This window comes from Cydia splendana, chromosome 2, assembly GCF_910591565.1.
Source record: "Cydia splendana chromosome 2, ilCydSple1.2, whole genome shotgun sequence".
Lineage (NCBI taxonomy): Eukaryota > Metazoa > Arthropoda > Insecta > Lepidoptera > Tortricidae > Cydia > Cydia splendana.
Genome location: NC_085961.1, coordinates 23,550,667 through 23,568,762, shown reverse-complemented (window position 1 = coordinate 23,568,762; position 18,096 = coordinate 23,550,667). Strand labels below are relative to the sequence as shown.

Here is an 18,096-nt window from a genome sequence, read left to right as displayed (position 1 = left end):
ATGGGTACTTGGGTACTGTAACAATGCACAATATAATAATTATTAAGCGACTTTTTTTCTTTCTCAGGCCGCAGACATGACTGACTCTCCCGTCTCGACTTCGACCTTCAATTGACGACGACCTTCAACTACCTACATCATGATTTCATCCTGAAGTCTGGAATTGGAAAATTCAGGATAAGTAACAACCTATTTAAATTTATGAACTCCATATGGTATTAATGTAGCGTTTTAGATACAAACATGTTTTTTTTATCAAGTATGTAACTACACCTTAATTGATGTTCCTACAAGCTGATCGCTAAATTGGTCAGAAGTATTTTGGTAGATGCATTGTAGATAGTCATAGGTACTTCACAGTAGCAGCTTTTATGATACCTTTGCTCAACTAAAGCTTAAAAAAATATTACTGAGCTTTCACTTTCAACAAAAAATTACGACCTTCAAATAAGTTTCACTATCGGTATAATAAAATAAGTGCTACCGTATCCAACGACAGGTAAGATTTGTTTAAAAAATGGGTTACGAACAATGTAATGTTTTAGAAACACGGCATTTTATTGTAAGTAATAAACCTTTGTGCAAGAATGATAAAAAGTAATTTGGTTCACTTTAGCGAAGCCGCTTCCATTGTTGTTTTGTCAATAAATGTTTCTTAATATGCTACGGCCTTTATAATAAGCCTTGTTGACAGTGACCCTGCATTTGAGTCTGATAAGGGCGTTAATTTTTTTTATAAGTATAGATATCTTTTCTATATGGTCTATCATATGATAGACATAATTATACCTATAGCGACCAGTATGTATAAGATTTACTTATGAATTCTTTTTTTTATTAGAATCAATGGAGACGTGATAGAAGAGGATAAAAAAGAAACAGAAGCATATCACAGCGAAAGAAGGTGGATGCGCTCAACTAGCGGGAGTTTGAGAAAGGTTATATACAGGGTGTGGCCTGTAATAAGAGCAAAAAATTAAAGTACACACCCTTTAACTAGTCAGGAATTAAGTCCAAATAGTTTCAATTAATTAAAATGAAAATTTTTTTTTGATTATTTTCTAACAAAATTAATCGACCCAGCAATGTACTGCAGACATTATGTGTCCAGTCGGAATACTTGACATTGACGTTTACGATCGTTTTCAATAATATTGAAAAACTTATTAAATACATCAATATTGCTTTATAAGCATATGCAATTCTAATTAAATAGTCACATCTTTCAACATTACTTAACAGTTTTCTTATCAAATGGACCTGACGGGAAAAGGGCGAAATGAGATGCTATAAAGTAACTTGAGCTGTTTATTAAGCAGTTCCAACAAAAAATGCGCACTTTTATAAAATCACTGATAATAATTATGCCAATCTTACTGGATAACTTCACGATTCACGAGATAACTTGCACTTTTAAAATTTTGTAAGAATGTTTCCTTTCAACAACAACGACTGCGAACGACGGTACAACCTGTTCTCCGTTTGACTCCGCTCCGACACGACATCGACATGTGCAATACTAGGTGTAGGGCCTTCTCAAAAGTCTCAAAACGAACGAAGAATTTCACAGCTAATTCATCTGGCTGTATGTACACGGCGTACGGTGACCGTGCACCCACATTCGTAGCTCTGAGTTGAAAATAAAGCTCGGTTAACATTTACTCTTGTTTCGTTAATATCATGTTACATATTTCACGTGCATAACTGATTAATTCATAATAAATTTTATTATTTCTATTTTGCTTTATTTTGATTTTGCAACTTGACGTACATTGTCATGTATGTAGGAATAGAGTAAACAATCCCTAAAAAATTTGCAATGCGTGGTTTATGGCTTGTGACTGTGAAGGTTTAATACAATAATTATGAACTTTTTGAAAGGCGACGCACTCCGGTAGAAAACAGTGGTAGAGTCTGTGCGTAATGAAAAGAAGAATTATGAACTTTACTTATAATAAAACGCAACGTACTTGTTGTAGCAAAGTACTAAATATGTACAGGGTGCTTAGCCAAGATGCCAATCGTTTGCGCTGTAGTGAACGACACGCTAATGTCTCTCTCTCTCTCTCTCTCGCTGTCGCACTAATATCGACGACTGATAGAGAGAGATAACCGTTTCGTTCGCTACAAGCGCAAACGATTGGCATCTTAGCTCGGCCCTCTGTTCTTTTCCGTGATAAAGTACCTTCGATAACACTAAAGAACGGCCAACCAATTTGGTTAGTTGGTCGCTTTAGAGCCATGTACAGTACAGATGTGGAAATTGTGGAAAGTGAAAGTTTCCAAGAAGTTTTTGAAATGGAAAGCTTTATTTCTCATACAAAGATCACTTTGACCAGGTCGTAGCTACGTCTATCTCTCTCTTCCTAGCTATTTATTCTCACATGGTGGTGGGGTCAGCTCTCCTGCTTAACCTTCTCCGCTTCGCCCTGTCCACGACATCGTGCTCGGATAACTTGCAGTCACTCATGTCCTTTAGCACTACATCTTTCCATCTTGTTCTGGGTCTGCCCTACTAGATCTTCGACCTGTAATGGAAAGTTGTAGTGCCAAATTTCCTACGTAGTCAGAAGGCCTTCTTTTTACGTGACCATACCATCGCAGCCTGCTCTCCTGCATTTTATCGGCGATGTCGCGCACGCCTACGCCTCCTTGTACGTACTCGTTATGGATTCTGTCAAGCCTGGTAACGCCGCACATCCACCTCAGCATCTTCATTTCGGTAACTTACGTGTCTTTGAGTCGTTGCCCACGTCTCGCTGCCATACATAAGAACCGGCCTTAGTATACTTTTGTATACCAGACCCTCCTTGAGTTTGACCGGCACTCTTCTGTCACACGTAACACCAGTCACTTCTCACCATTTTAGCCAAGCTGCGGCTATTCGGTGTTGAATGTTGCATCCACATTCCCAGAATGGTGCATCATACTACCCAGATACTTGTACTGATCGCACATAGTGATTAGTTGCCCATGGATGGAAATTGGGCTAAGCATATCCCTCTACATCTTTCGCTTCATGTAAATAATTACATCACCAAGAAAAAAATAATGAACAAACACGTATAGTTACTGCGTTTATTAATCTTAAACAACTACATAACACAGTACTTACATTAACACATCTAACAAATTTATAAGAATAACACTTTTCAGTTTCCATTCATAATCTTGCCCGATAGATTGCTTTTGTGCTTTTTCTTTTTTCGATGTGATGTATCATTAAGTATCCTTATTTTATCAAATGACTTCATTATGTATGAGGTACTTTTTCTCCTCAAATCTAATAGAATACACATAGTTTTGATTTATTGGTACTGGTAGTTGTCCAAAATTGCGGAGTATTCTCTGGTATACCGCCAGCAACTGACTCGAATATCACCGCCTGCACGCTGGCTGATAGGCTGCACCGCCGTCCCGGGCCCCGGGCACAGGCAGACTCGTTGTCCCGCAAACGTGGCACTACGTTCAACGTTGACGATGTCACTGTCAGTATGCCTCCTATCGGGAAATCGTTTGCGGTGCAACAGCTTGGTTTGAACGTCTTCTGGCTCCACCGTTCAATCATGTAATTCAATCATAAATAAGATTGGATTACATAAATAATTGTTGTGCATTCGCTTGACAGTTGTCAATATTGACAAAGTTCAAAGCATTTTTCAAATAGGTAGGTAATGAAGTTAAGTGTTTTATGGAGGTTTTTATTACGAAATTAAATTATTTTAAAAACTGTTTCCATTACATAGAAAAAAAAGTTTTTTTGAGTTTGTCAACAAAACATAACGTGTCATTGCACATTGAATGAGTTCTGATTTCCTAATAATAAGAGCTACTTTTCTCTGTATTCATTTTTAAAATAAATTGTACTACCTAAAAGGCGCGTACCAAGACGTCCCGGTACCATGACATCTTACGCCAGATAAGCGACCGTAAAGCAATGTGAAAATTCATTGCTTGCTAAACTTGACTTTAAATTAAAATTTCTCCTAAATTAAGAATTTTGAACCATCGGGACCACTTGGTGGTAACTTTGGGTACTCCAAGGAATCTCCAGTTTGATTTTTTGCTCTTATTACAGGCCACACCCTGTATAGCTGATGATATAATAGTATATGTGTAATGCTATTTATTTCAATGCTGTTTAAACTAAGAAATTAATACAGTCAATAAATTGTCTCTTGCTCATAATAACGTCAATTTATTGCAGCATAAATTGATATCAAAAGGCATTAAGTACTTTATTTTACTTTACATGATAGGTATTAAATAAAGTTGCTGATTATAGAACTTATTTTTTGAGATAAACCTACTTCGACAGCACTTGTCGTAAAATCGCCCTAGTATTTGCCCTGCACCACGCACGCCGCACTAGTTGGACTTGTCTATGAAGGCAGGGATTTAATTTCCGCCATTTTTGCATCCACCGCATACCTTCAAGTGGCATATACAACCTTTACATGATTACCTACATAACGTGCTCAACAAATCGCCTGAGTCTTTGCCCGGTACCACACACACCTGACCGCACTGTTTAGACCTGTCTATAAAGCCAGGCTTTTAGTTACCGTCCGTTTATGCACCCATCCCATACCTTCAAGTGGCTTATACAACTTTTTACCTCCCCGGAGATTAGCTTAAACTGTAGTTAGTTTGAGTGAGCGTAAATACGGTTAATTTAAAGTTCTGTGTTTGTTGTTTTTTGGACACAATTTTACATAATGAGCAATGAGCATTCTTGGAATAAATACTACTTGTAAAGAGTAGCGATTACTAGCGAACTACTTTAGCAGGAAATCCCAGCTTTTGAAAACTTTTACGAATCTCCTAAATCATATAGTTACTAATATAGTGCTTCTCATTTTCTTTTAAATAAGTAAGACTTCCGACGGATAGGTAAGCTAAACCTTCAGCGGACTCCGCCTTATCCTAGAATTTAATTATGATGTAGGTACCTACAAAATGCATCATCCATAGAACCTTTTAATACAACCGTTCTTAGGTCTGTGTTCAGAATTAAAAATAAGATTTTCCGTTGAAAAATAAAGCACCAAAGCTTTTACAATATCTACTAAGGGAGCGTAATCGAGCAAGTGCCGGGAATATGCTGATGCTTAAAATTAAAACGAAGAAAATTCTTAATGCAGAATAATTTAGCTACATTTCACTTTAGTAAGACGCGACCTTCAGGAGTTATGGTTTTCGGTCATTTACTTAATTAGAATTGAAATATTATTTGAATTTTCAAATGTTTACATGTAGAGTTTAACTATTATATAAGATATGCATTGCAACATTGTTGGGACAAATAAAGACTACTATGACATGTAATATGTAACGTCCACGTTTTTGTTATGAGAAGTGAATTGAAGATGTACGAAATTCACCCAAACCAATTCATTCAGTCCCTACTTTATCCAAATTACTAAACCAGAACCAGACCTATCTGTACAAACTGTAAACATATCAAACCAAGACAATAGGTACCATCGATCAGTTCGCTTGAGCAATGTCAATGACAACAGTCATCTTGGGTAACGTAACGTCATAAGTTATTATATTATTTTGTATGCACTTAAGACGTTTTTCCCTCAAATGTGTGAGTTCGTAGTTCCGTACGAAAGTTATTTACAAACGTAAGCGACTTCAATTCTGTGCACCGCTATAAATGATTTTCCATTACTCATATTGGTTACTGATTGGTAGCTCAAGTAATATTAGCGTCGAGAATCTAGTTTAGTGAATAAGGTAGCAGGTAAAAGGGTAGAAATAGCTTGGCATGCCATGCGTCCATGAGCCCGGGATAAATATTGTTTAACCCTGCAAACGACGGGGTTTATCTGATGACGTACCAGGGAATGGGAAGTCACGGCGTTCTCGAAGGCGAGTCGGCGGACGTGTTTAACAGTAGGTTACGTAACTCTATCGTTAAACCACTCAACTATAAATTGTCCAAAATCTCCCAATTTTATGATCCAAAACTAATTCCAATATCTTCGTATATCTATTACTTAAATGACGCAGTTCTAAGCCAAAATATTTTCATAAATGAAAAGAAAATCTCAGACAAAATTAAACAGAAAATTGTTATTGATAGGTACTTAGTTACAAACAACTTTAGAACCATTGTTGTAGTATCTACTGAACTATAGTTGGGTGGTTCTACGGTACTATACCTATATCCAACCCTACTGCATAGGTATATTACTATTTATAAGGTCACATACGTCTACGTTGAGTAAAAAATATCAAATGCATCACGAAGGGCCGTCGCAAACTATTCCCCCTTTGATACAAATTTCACGAAGAAGGCTCCTACATTTTGCATGAACCGACGTTTCCAAGAAAAGTTGTCGAACTTCACGAACCCCTCTAGACGAAACTTGTGACTATTTTCGTATTCAAGCGCTTGCTCTAAAATAAGTTTTTTAAACGTAACAAAAGAATGAAGAATTGAACGAGAATAGAACTGACGCGTGCGAGAAATACAAATATTACATATACTTACTGATGTACCTTCAATTTCATCCTTCCATCCTTCATACAAAGATATATATATATTAAAGCTGTTGGGAATTTTATTACATCTAATTAACATTAACGCCTTCATTTTTATTAGTTTTATTGCAAGCTTTTATTAACTTGCAGATATAATAATCACAATAAAACCCTTTTCATTCGGCTGTTTGAAAATCTTGTGTAAATTCGATAACATACCAGAGACTGAAATAAGTAAAATAATACAAACCATTGAGCTCGTTAGATTGTGGTGATAATCTTAACTAACTTATCAATTAAAATAAGTGATTGTTGCCATTTGTCATTGTTGAAAAGCCATGAAGTAAAACTGGATACGTCAACTGTAAGCAAACATTGCAACATTGTATGTACAAAAATAATAAATTTCAATTATGAAGATGGCCACTTCATCGGATATGTCCATAAATCTCGACTAGACTGAAGATTTTTATTTTTACAAACATGGATCCTATAAATATGATCAGAGACGTCCTTAGACCACCCACAGTCGTTTCACGATCCAAATATTTTAGAGTTCCGTGCGCGTATCGATTTTCAATAGAGGCTGCATTACTTACCGTAGAATATAGTAAGGTGGAACCTACAGGTTCTATTTATGACATGAACAAAATATACGAATGTTAAATTAGACTCCTTTTTAAAAAGAATATTTAAAATACTTGGCGTCTGTTCTTAAACATCTTTATGTAGCTTCATCGGAGTTAACACCCCAAAGAATGATAAAATATAACGTACTGATCGCGTGATCTCACTTCCGATCAAGCTAAAAGTCATTCCAATCCTACATCATAACATGTTTGTGTCAACTCACGCTTGCCTTGTCTGTTGCAGATTGGCGAAACTCCACATATCAGTGCAACAATGTTGCATTTCGTGGACGGGTCGTGTTTATACGCAGACTAACGACCATTTCTGTCTCTTGGGCTTAATTAAATTGAAAAATTTATGAAAGTATACGAGTTCTGCGGGGGTTTGGCTGCAGTTTTTGCGGTACTTATTACGCTTGAAGAAGACCAATGAGTGAGATAAAGCTTTGATGTACAGAAATACTTGAACCTAGGTACTGATCTCATACATTGTGGCTATTTATTATAAGTGGAATCAATTTGGCGTCACCTTCAGTGTGTGGGTAGGTACATGAGTGTCGATGTACCTACGACTCATTTACTCTTATTATTTTGAACGTTGCTTGTAGTGCAGACACGTGATCTTTCATGCTCCATGATTATTGTAACTTTTGAAAACTTTTGTATTTACTTTTAGAGTAGGTTTAGGTACCTATATTTTTTTTTATCCCGCAGCATATTGTGAATAATTGTAACAGAATATGTTAAAGATAATATTTTTTTTGTGTAAATGATTGTATTTCTAAATTTTAATGGCATTCTGTAATAGATGTGTGTTTAGTAAGAAAATCCAAAAAATAAATACATTTTGTCAACGTATTTACCCTGCATCACTTAACTACTACATATAGGTACTTGTACTAATAACCACACTCCAAATATGTAAAACATTGACCTTGTCCAGAGTTTTATTTATTCCATTCTCATTACACCAAGCAGTCCTGTTCAACTTGATCCAACAATATATGCAGAGCATTCCGAGCGTTGTAGTACGTGAAGCCATCCAGAAAATATTTCGTTTGTGTCCCGCTGAAATGGGCAGAGTTGGGCGCGTTCGTATATTGGCTGATATTGCTCGATGTTTGTATTCTGAAGTGATATCGTATATTGGCGTGCCAATTTGCAAACATGTGTCTTCTATTGTGTTATTAGATGGAGCTAGTAATGATTGGCTTGTTGTTGTTGTGGAAGGAAAGCGTGTGGAGAATCAATAATTAGATAGTTAGGTAACGTAAGTACGAGTATGTAACAAGCAACAATGTTGTGTAGGAAAAGTTAGTAAGAATGTTGCTATGAAATATTTCATTTATGTATTAACTAAGTACCTACTAGTATATATAGGTAAATAAATATGTCATGGCAACATTACCCAATACTATTAATATTTGAAATAAGCATATCACATACAAGTCAAAAATAAGAATATAAAAAACAAAAAGAAATATATAGTAAAGAATAAGCATCATAGGCGGCGATAACACGTTTTAGGAAGAGTAATTATAAATTAATCTGATTTATTTAACGACAAAATGGGCCCCACAAAATCGAACCCGAGGTCGCGGCAAACCTCGACGGCGTTGGCGAGATGACCTCGACGCCTTTGACAGGAACTGGTGGGAGACGGGTCAAGACCGGGATACGTGGAAAGGGAGGAGAGAGGCCTTTGCCCAGCAGTGGGACACTGTAGGCTCATATAATAAATAAAGTGAGAAAAAGTACTAAGGTAGGTACCTACTTACCTCACTACTCAGGTACAAGGATTCATTTGAAGTTTCAGATTGCCAGGGCATAAATAAAAACAATACCCACGTGTTTTTTCCTAGCTTTTTCATAATTTTCTGCTTTAGGTTAGGTTACCTATTAAGTAGGTGCCTAGTGGACTGCCAAATTTCTATGTTTGAAGTTAGTACCTAAATTGAAAAAATTTAACTTAATTACTTACTTAATCACTAATAGGTAAGTATGTGTGATATCTTAATAAGTGATACTAACTGGTATATAATTTTAAATAATTTATTAAAGTTGCTGGCAAAATACCTCACCTTAAAACACCAACATTTTAGGTAAAGGAACTTATTGCACGTTCGGTAAAGAGATTTCATTTTTCCACCGTTGATCAGGGTATTTGAAACCTGGCTGAGTCCGACTGGCCAGACGGCGGAGTGGAAACATAACGAATGTACGTGTCTTGCAATTGGATTATACTTTACACGCCAGTACTAGGGAATAAATGGGAAAGAAAGAAATTATTATTAACATTTCGAAATTAATTTGTGACATTGGCAAGATCTGTACAATATAAAAGTAATTGTAGCTGGATTAATTTCAAACACAGTATAGGTACATGAGTGCTCCACTAACAAGCTACTATTTCCAAACTATAAGTAAGCAATATTATAAAAATAAAATACCTACGTTTGTTTTTTTTTTTGCAAATATTTAATAGCATTCTATTTTTCGGTCGTGGATTATTTGAATGATAGGTAATATTATCCTTCAAGATACACTAATAGCGACCCGCCCCGGCTTCGCACGGGTAAACTTTAACAAATTATGTATTCAAACCTTCCTCAAGAATCAGCTATTTAAAGGTGAAAACCGCATGAAAATCCGTTCAGTAGTTATTGAGTTTATCGCGAACATACAACGTGGCGGGGGACTTTGTTTTAAGTACAAGATGAAGTGATAGTTTATTTAATAATGTTTTTTATTGACTTATCTATTCAAATTTCTATTGACATAGCTTTTAGATACATAGTAGTATTCAGGTACTTTTAATACATTATACCGTTTGTATACTCTTGTCCAACCTGCAGGTCCAACCCCATGTTTACAAATTACAGTAAGTATTGTTAATTGAATACAAATGCGACATTCTACATTAAGATGTAGGCATTTCTATCCCACAACAAAAGGAACCGGCTACTTGCAACTTATTAACATAGTACAATGTAGATAACGCAGTACATAATGTGAACGATACGAGCCATTTATATTCAATGCTGAGGGAAACTTCTTACATGCCTTCACACACATCTTTCTACACTTACCTACCTATACCTACTCATATTACCCTAACGGAACCTAGCTTGTAGGTAGCAAGTTTTACAAACATATACAATCTATCTACTAGTTAGGTCAGTATAAAAATTTCATTTTCGTTAGAAGTTCCTAAGACGAAAAGTTCCCTTGATTAGCTTGTAAGTAGGTACCAGTGTCGCCAACTTTTAGATACTTACTTATTCATATTCTTTTAATCCATTGTTTTCATGCTCATCAGTACAATAGGTCTTACATTTTAGTCTTAGTAGGTACATGACACCCCGCTAGGGCATACAATACCTACAAGACATGTTACTTAATAACTAAATAAAAATTACAATTATACTAATTCTCATAGTTAAATAAATGATTTGAAGTAATTATCATGCAACACTAGGTTGAAATTAAAAAACACTAGAGCAGTTTAATAGGTTAGATACTTGATGTCAATTAATTTTATACTTATTATATCGCCAGATTTACTTATTAACTTAAAAGTGGCTTGTATGAATCAGTAAATTAATAAATCAATCAGAACTACTGAAACACTTTTAATGGAGGTAAATGTGACATTATTAAACAATAGACTTTTATAACCGCTACCAACTGTTATCAAAAACACCCAAATGTCTTTATTACTTGTCGACCGTTTAGTGGCTATAAAACAGAACATCTTTGTAAAAATAAAAGTGTAAAACCGATAGTAAAATATCAGTGAGTAGTTTTATTGATACATAATCAATTGGTTCGCTCTGCTGGGGAGATCGTTAAATTTATGCTTTTATTACATTGCTAATTTTCAATATTTACTTGGTTTCCGATAAAAAGAAGTACATATTTTGTTTAAGGAAATGTAAAAGATGTTAAAACTAAATATTGAATACCAACAATAATAATTATGTAAATGTCACTGGAGGATCAAAAGAAACTTATTACTTAATTTAACTAAACTTTACCAAAAAATATGCCATTACTTTTTTTGTACAAATTCAGGTTTTAACACAATCCTTTTTGCTAACAATATAAGTACAAAATTAATTTTTATACAACAAATTTACATAGGCATTTGCATACTTAAGTTAAAATAAAAGAAAATAAAATGAAGTGAATCAGTTGTCCGATCGGATTCCTTTTACGATTAAATATATGCAGAGTTGAACTAAGAAAAGTCTGCAGCGATTTTGATACGCGCAGTGCAAGTGTTATAATAAACGTCAAATTTCTATGAAATTAAGACATATAAAAACACTTGCACTGCGTGGGCTATCAAAATCGCTGCAGACTTTTCTTGTTCTAACTCTATCTCCATTATCTCTATTTGTAAAACTATAAGAGTGTGCAAACGAGTGTAAACATAAAGTTAATGAGGCTTGTAAAAAGTTCTCAAAACCAATTTAAACTACGATCTCTAGTGTCTTTAAAACCAACCAGCGCCAACCTCATTCGATCCGAGCGCGAAATATGCGGCGAGAGCATAGATTGCGCCATCAGCTTCAAATTTGAAATTGGAACGAATAGATGCCTCGGTAACGGCCCAAGTTAGATGAGAGGGGGAGGGGGGCGCATTCTATTGGGTTGGCGGTTGATCTTGTCCCGGCCACGGTCACTTTTGAATGGGGCGTAAAAAAGACGGTTGGCGTCTAATATGGCGGGTGTTGAGGAGATGAATTAGGTATTACATATAAAACTTGTTATAAGAAATGTGAGCGGATTGTCAAAAGATAGGTAGGTGTACTGAAATAGCTGCTATAGCTATTTTTAACGTTATAATTTAGAAAAGTTAAAGAAAATGTATGTAGGTAGAGTCCGTCTAAACTAACTGCACTGATTTGAATATAACAAAATGAGCGAATGTCATCATAAACGTCATATTTTCATAGCAATTTGACGATGAATTAATTTGCGAATGCCATGCAGAGTTATCTTGGCCCGACTTATTTTACAAGAAAATGAATTTTAGTAGGTAATTAACATTTTTTAAGAGTAGGTACACAAGAATATGGTACAACTTTGTCCTTGGTGTTGGTTGTTTGAAAAAACAATATTAAGAATAATATTAATAAGTAACATGGAGTAGACACATAATTTTACACTTACCTACCACTCCTTGCCTTTACCTACATTCAAGGTACGAATGAATACAAGCGCTCTCTATCGGCATGATGTGGAACTTATTATTACTTAATAATCAATATAACATCAAACTTGAGTAAACGATACACTTGTAATAAATATCTTTAAAAACCGACGAAAAGTGTTTATCATTCACCTCTATCTTCGTCCGCCATTTTATACGACTATAAAAAATAATCATGATTTATGGTAAGCAATTAGTTAATTAAGTAACTACTTAACATTTCTTAACAATCTGCGTGCAGGCAAGTAGCTCACGACGCTAATAAGGCAGTAAACACACCATTAACATGATTTATTGGTCGACAGATAACTAAGAGGCTACAAAAAGTTTTATTTGAAAACTGACTTAGTGATTTCATATTGGAATTAAATTTCTTGTAAGTTGTGGTTCTGTAGTAAAATTCCTTACAATTAGATTTTTTTTACCTAGCCTAATATATATTAAAATCCTCAGCTCATCTACTCCTCTAGTTATATAAAGTTCACAGATATTCCATTAACTAAGTACCTACCTATATGGTCGTTTTATTTCGAGTTATTTTTGTGAGACTTAAATACAAAAAATAAGTACATATATCTATTAGTTGTAACAATAAAAAAAATGTAAATTTAATGTAAAAATATTCAGAAGCGAAACTGAAATATTCGAAAAAGTGACTGCAAATAAGATAATATGTATCTTCTCCATCCAGATTAAAGCTCGAGTAAGCTTACTAGTTCCATCAAAAGATCTCATAAGAAAACTAATTTAAAACTTTCCGAGAGCACACCAGCGCCAAATGCGCAAAGTTGGAATCGCTTCGACCGAGACAGGAACCTTTGGAACAGCGCCACCCCGTGACGGACGGCTGAACCTTTTCAATTGCTGTTTTTACGAGCTCGTGCGTGCAAGCCTTACGCACACCAACACAGAGACGATAAAACTTGTGCGTGTGGTGAATCTTTAAGTGTGTTAGTGAAGACTTGAAGAGTCGTTTTATGTACAAATTGTGATATTGTTGGTCGTCCTAAGGTATCTATTGGTTAGATAGCTTAAAGATAATGTTACGCGTGCACATGTTACGCGCGATAACGAAAGGCACTCACCGAGTGTTGCGGCTTTCACACGTGCTCACGGATATCTGGACGCTTTTAGACACGTGTAGATTTACGCACATACCAACAGCAGAGGGCACATATAATTTAATTAAAAACTACGAAGACGTGTTGGCCTGAGCGGGGTTTTGAAATAACTGTGATATACGCCCGTGAATGCAAAAACTAGCCACGAAGAAATGTGGAGCGATACTGCGTATGCCATTGTTTAGTTGGCCAATTTATACGGGTCGGTTACACTAGCGACTTTTATTGATGCATTACCGATAAAAACTGGCCATAATACGTTTTATAGGCAAATTTTAATGGCGATATGTAGAGAACTGATTTGCACTTTTCTCACTAGCTTATGGGGACATCAGAATATTAACGCCTGCTAATCGTTTTTATAATGACAATGACAATGCCTACAACAAGATTAAGTTTAGTAAGAACTTAATTTAAAAGTTGACGATCATAAACGCCCGTTACGTGTCGTAGGTTCTTTCTAAAATATTTGCAAAGATTAGCAGCTTTTAATTTAGTTAACATAGCTATTGTAGATAGCGAAGTGACTAAAGAACTAATTTTCTCTCTGCTTCTATATTTCAAGCCTGACTATCAGCGAAAAAAAGCGAGCAAAATTAGCTTAGGTCCAATGTTGGGAGACACGATCCTCTTCACATTTGAGCCACCAGTAAACAAATAAAATTAACTCTGTCACGTTGAATCCTGATTCAATATTCCGACTTTCAATCTCGATCTTTGATTAACGTTTTCTCGACAACAATGGAGCCCCTTATCAGTACTTTATCGGGGTTAATACGCGTAGAGCCGTTATCAGCAACCTATTCCATTTCTTTATCGGACGTTGCGTTTGAAAATTCGTTATTGTGTTTTTTATATGGCCTGTGAAGTCTAAGAGGTATCACAATAAAAGATTGTGGACAGCAATGCATTTCACTAGTTTTTAAGGCGGTGTAACGTTGCATAGGTCATCTATATAGGGATCGAAATATTTTCACAATAACACATGATGCATTGTTGTGAAAATATTTTAGGGAGTCTATTAATTCTTAAAATAGGTACTGAATCGGTACATTTTATAGGTAGATTTATTAGGTATAGGTATTATAATTGAAACAACGCCTTAAACCAAAGTTTCAAAACATGTTAACATTTTACATCCTAACAATCCTAACAAGCCAATTTTTACGTTTTGAATTTGGAACTTCCTTTTATTTCTATATATAAGAGTTCATAACTCGAATTTAATTTGTACTTTTACAAGTATACCGCGGGGACTTACGAGGGTCTAAGGAATCACACCTTTAAAGTAAAAACTTTGACGTCAATCCATAAGAATCTTTTCTGATTATATAACAAGTATGTGAGGTATCTAAACTCATACAGTTTTAAACCCCACCTCGTTCCTCAGCTGATCTTCGCCGTTAAATGTTTACAACCCATGACGTCACCATTTTTTCTCAAACTGATTTACAGCCAGCCGTAAACCTCCACAATAACTGCACCGATTGTTTAACAGTTAACCGCAATAGTCCAAACCTTTAAACCCTTTACTTTTTTCTTCGTCTTTTTGCTCCAGTTAGCTTTGTTATTCAAAATTTGTGTCCAGGAAATTGTTTGTTATGCAATTATATGCAAAAAAGGGTTGGAATCTTTAGTTATGGACAAAAGTTTGGGACGCATTTTGGAGTTCTGTTTCAGTTTACTATTGTCGACTTTGCACAATGTGCTGCAATTTAGAATTAGAATAGTTAAAGAGTCCATATGCAAAAGGATCAGCTTTTAAGTTCACTGTTCAAACATGTTCACTGGCAAATTGCTGCTATAATCTTCTAAGTATTTTACAAGATAAATAACATACCCGTAAGCCTTAAAGAAATATTATTTCCGAGGCGATGAACAAAAATGTAAATTGCATAACCACGAAGAATAAAAAAGGAAAACAAAAGGACGTTTTGTTTTTCCTCCAGCGATAAAATACCCGATGATGGTGGTGTATTTTTGACAAGAGCTGCAATTAGGTACAATCACAGGAAAGGGAACATCTCCGGGGGGAACTACTTCCATATAATTGGCCGTAAAGCTGTAATGAGCCGGATTTACGGGCAAAGAACAGGGCAATGGTAATAAGTACATAATACTGAGATTTTGTATCAGCATCTTTCATATAAGAAGTTGTCGTAATACTTGTGCTCTGTCGTCAAGCTCACCATACTTGTTAACCTATCGAATGAGATGATGCCTTTACTGATACTGGTTAGCGATATGTAATCATACTACATACCTATATGAGGCCTGGACGTTAGTGAGATGACGATTCACTCATTGCTGGTGTCCTACTTTATTACCTGCATATAAAATAAGTTTCACCTGATTATCCACCTGGTTTCTTGAACCTCATAGTCGCCTCCAAACCTCCCCTTATAGCGACCCCATTCCTCACACTAAGTTTACCATAAGTTCGTATTAGCCATCAACAATTCCCTCGGATCACTGTTCACTCTGAATACTGATATACGTTAGTCACAATTTACATGAGGCACATCATTAATCTAATAACACCATAAGAAAGCCGTTGAATTGATCCCCAAAGCAAAATTCTCCCTCCGTATCTCTGTTCGCACATAACCTCCCTTTCTTACTATCGTTCGGCGTCTACCCTCTTGTCTTGTCCTAAAAAATCACAATAACCTAGAAGCGGTTATTTAACTTAAACATGACTGCGAGCGCCATCTACTCCATGACGCTGGCAACTATTAGCCGGTTCGCATGTTCGCGACACTCCCGCCCCGCAGGAAAAAGCTACTCTTTTAATTGAAATTAGATGTCCATAGGCAAACATGTAAATAAATCAACAATTAGATGATAAGAACACTAATGTGAATAATAATGTATTTGAGCTGTTCATCCTCTGAATGCCTCTCTCGGCTTTGGCGCTGTGAATCGGCATCGGCATGACCTGAGATTTCGTACCATTTCTGATGATGTCGTAGAAATGTGCTGTGGCACACCGTTTCTGAGACTGATCTGATTGTTCATCTGTATTTGTGCTGAGCTGATAAAGAACAGGATCCTGAGACTGGTCTGAGCATTCATCAATGTTTGTGCTGAGCTGATTAATAATTTGATCCTGAGATTGGTCTGAGCATTCATCAAGGTTTGTGCTGAGTTGATTAATAATATGATCTTGGGTCTGATCTGAGCATTCATTGATATCTGTGCTAAACTAACTGATCTCTGATTTGAGAATGAAAGCAGTATCCTGAGATTGGTGCGAGCGACTGAGCGTTTATCGGTGTCTGAGCTGAGCTGAGTAGGATCACGGCTGCGCTTTGTCATCTCGGGTCCGTTACTTATCTCTCTGTCTACCTATATCTATGTCTATGTGTGGTATTTCCCACAATCTCGCGCGTTCAGTCCCAAATTGCTCCGAGCAGTCCTTAATTACAACGTGGCAACACCGATTTGATATCAAACATCGGTGTTGTTAGACAGTGAGAACTCAATTCGCGCTATATTTTATCTATGACTACCATCTGTGATGTTCTGATGTTATATGCTGCTTTGCTCTTATGATATCGTTAATAACTTGTTTCACTACTTCAAGGGTCAGAACTTCTACTACAGCAGACGTATACATGATGACCAGCATAATTTGCGTAATTAAACAACTGTAACTTTATTAAACACCGCGGCGACCGCGCGATCGAACCATAGTTATTACACAGACAAAAGCGACCGTCTTATCCAAACGTGACGTGTATATGTAACCTAAGTTCCCACTTCTCTTTACTTATTACTACTGGCAGTAAGCTACTATGTGAAGTATTTTAATCTACTTGCTTATTCATTAAACCTACTGCTGACATATCCATCTCTTCGTGTATCTACTTCATGTCCGGCAGCCCTCCCCAGCCAAGGAAGAATTACGCTATTCTCATTTAATCACAAATCAACATGTAAAAGAAAGAACGTATCTACAACTCAAGAGAACCACATTATTTTTTATTTTCTTAAGCTAAGCTAAGGATATTTAACAGACTTGTCAAATCAGGCACTTATTTCGAGTCAAGTCGCCTTTTCTTGTAGTTCATTCTGATTTATTAAATAGATATTGTGCCAAAAATTACTGCAGTTTTTATTTTCTAATCATTTTCTGATGCTGGTGTGAAATAATCTAGTTTAAAAAGGTTGGGACAGTCGTGTCAGCCTCTCTATTAGGTATGAAAGCCATCAATGCATTTAACCTGAGCTACACTCAAATAATATAAACTGAGCACTTTATTTTCATCTTGGTTAGTTACAAAACCTGTCAACAACTCTTTTTTACTGCGTTACATTTACGTTACCGTGTACCTAAATATACCTAACCTAACCTATATATATATATCATGCTAAGGATCGTAGAAACAGCATAGCAAACTGTACCTACCGAGGTACCGATTCATTACGACTTTACATGACTATTCTTTAATTAATGTAACCGATCAGATCTTCAAGTGTAATAATCGCCCGCTTCCCGTACTACGGTATTTTCACTGCTGTGTCTATCAAATTGACCCACTAAGTTTCCTTTATTCACGAATTTTCACTTCACAGCTTTGATAACCATGAGAGACATTGAAGGGTACTCACTCAGTACTCTCAGTAGCAA

At 35.9% G+C, this 18,096-nt stretch overlaps 1 long non-coding RNA gene across 1 annotated transcript in view; it reads right to left on the bottom strand.

Annotated features, from left to right (window-relative positions):
• LOC134806040 (uncharacterized) overlaps positions 1-13,766 on the bottom strand; it is a 77,194-nt gene extending 63,428 nt beyond the window's left edge. Inside the window, exon 1 of the long non-coding RNA XR_010146455.1 lies at positions 13,428-13,766. This is a non-coding gene — a long non-coding RNA (uncharacterized LOC134806040). The remainder of the gene's footprint in view (positions 1-13,427) is intronic.
• Between the last annotated feature and the right edge of the window lie 4,330 nt (positions 13,767-18,096).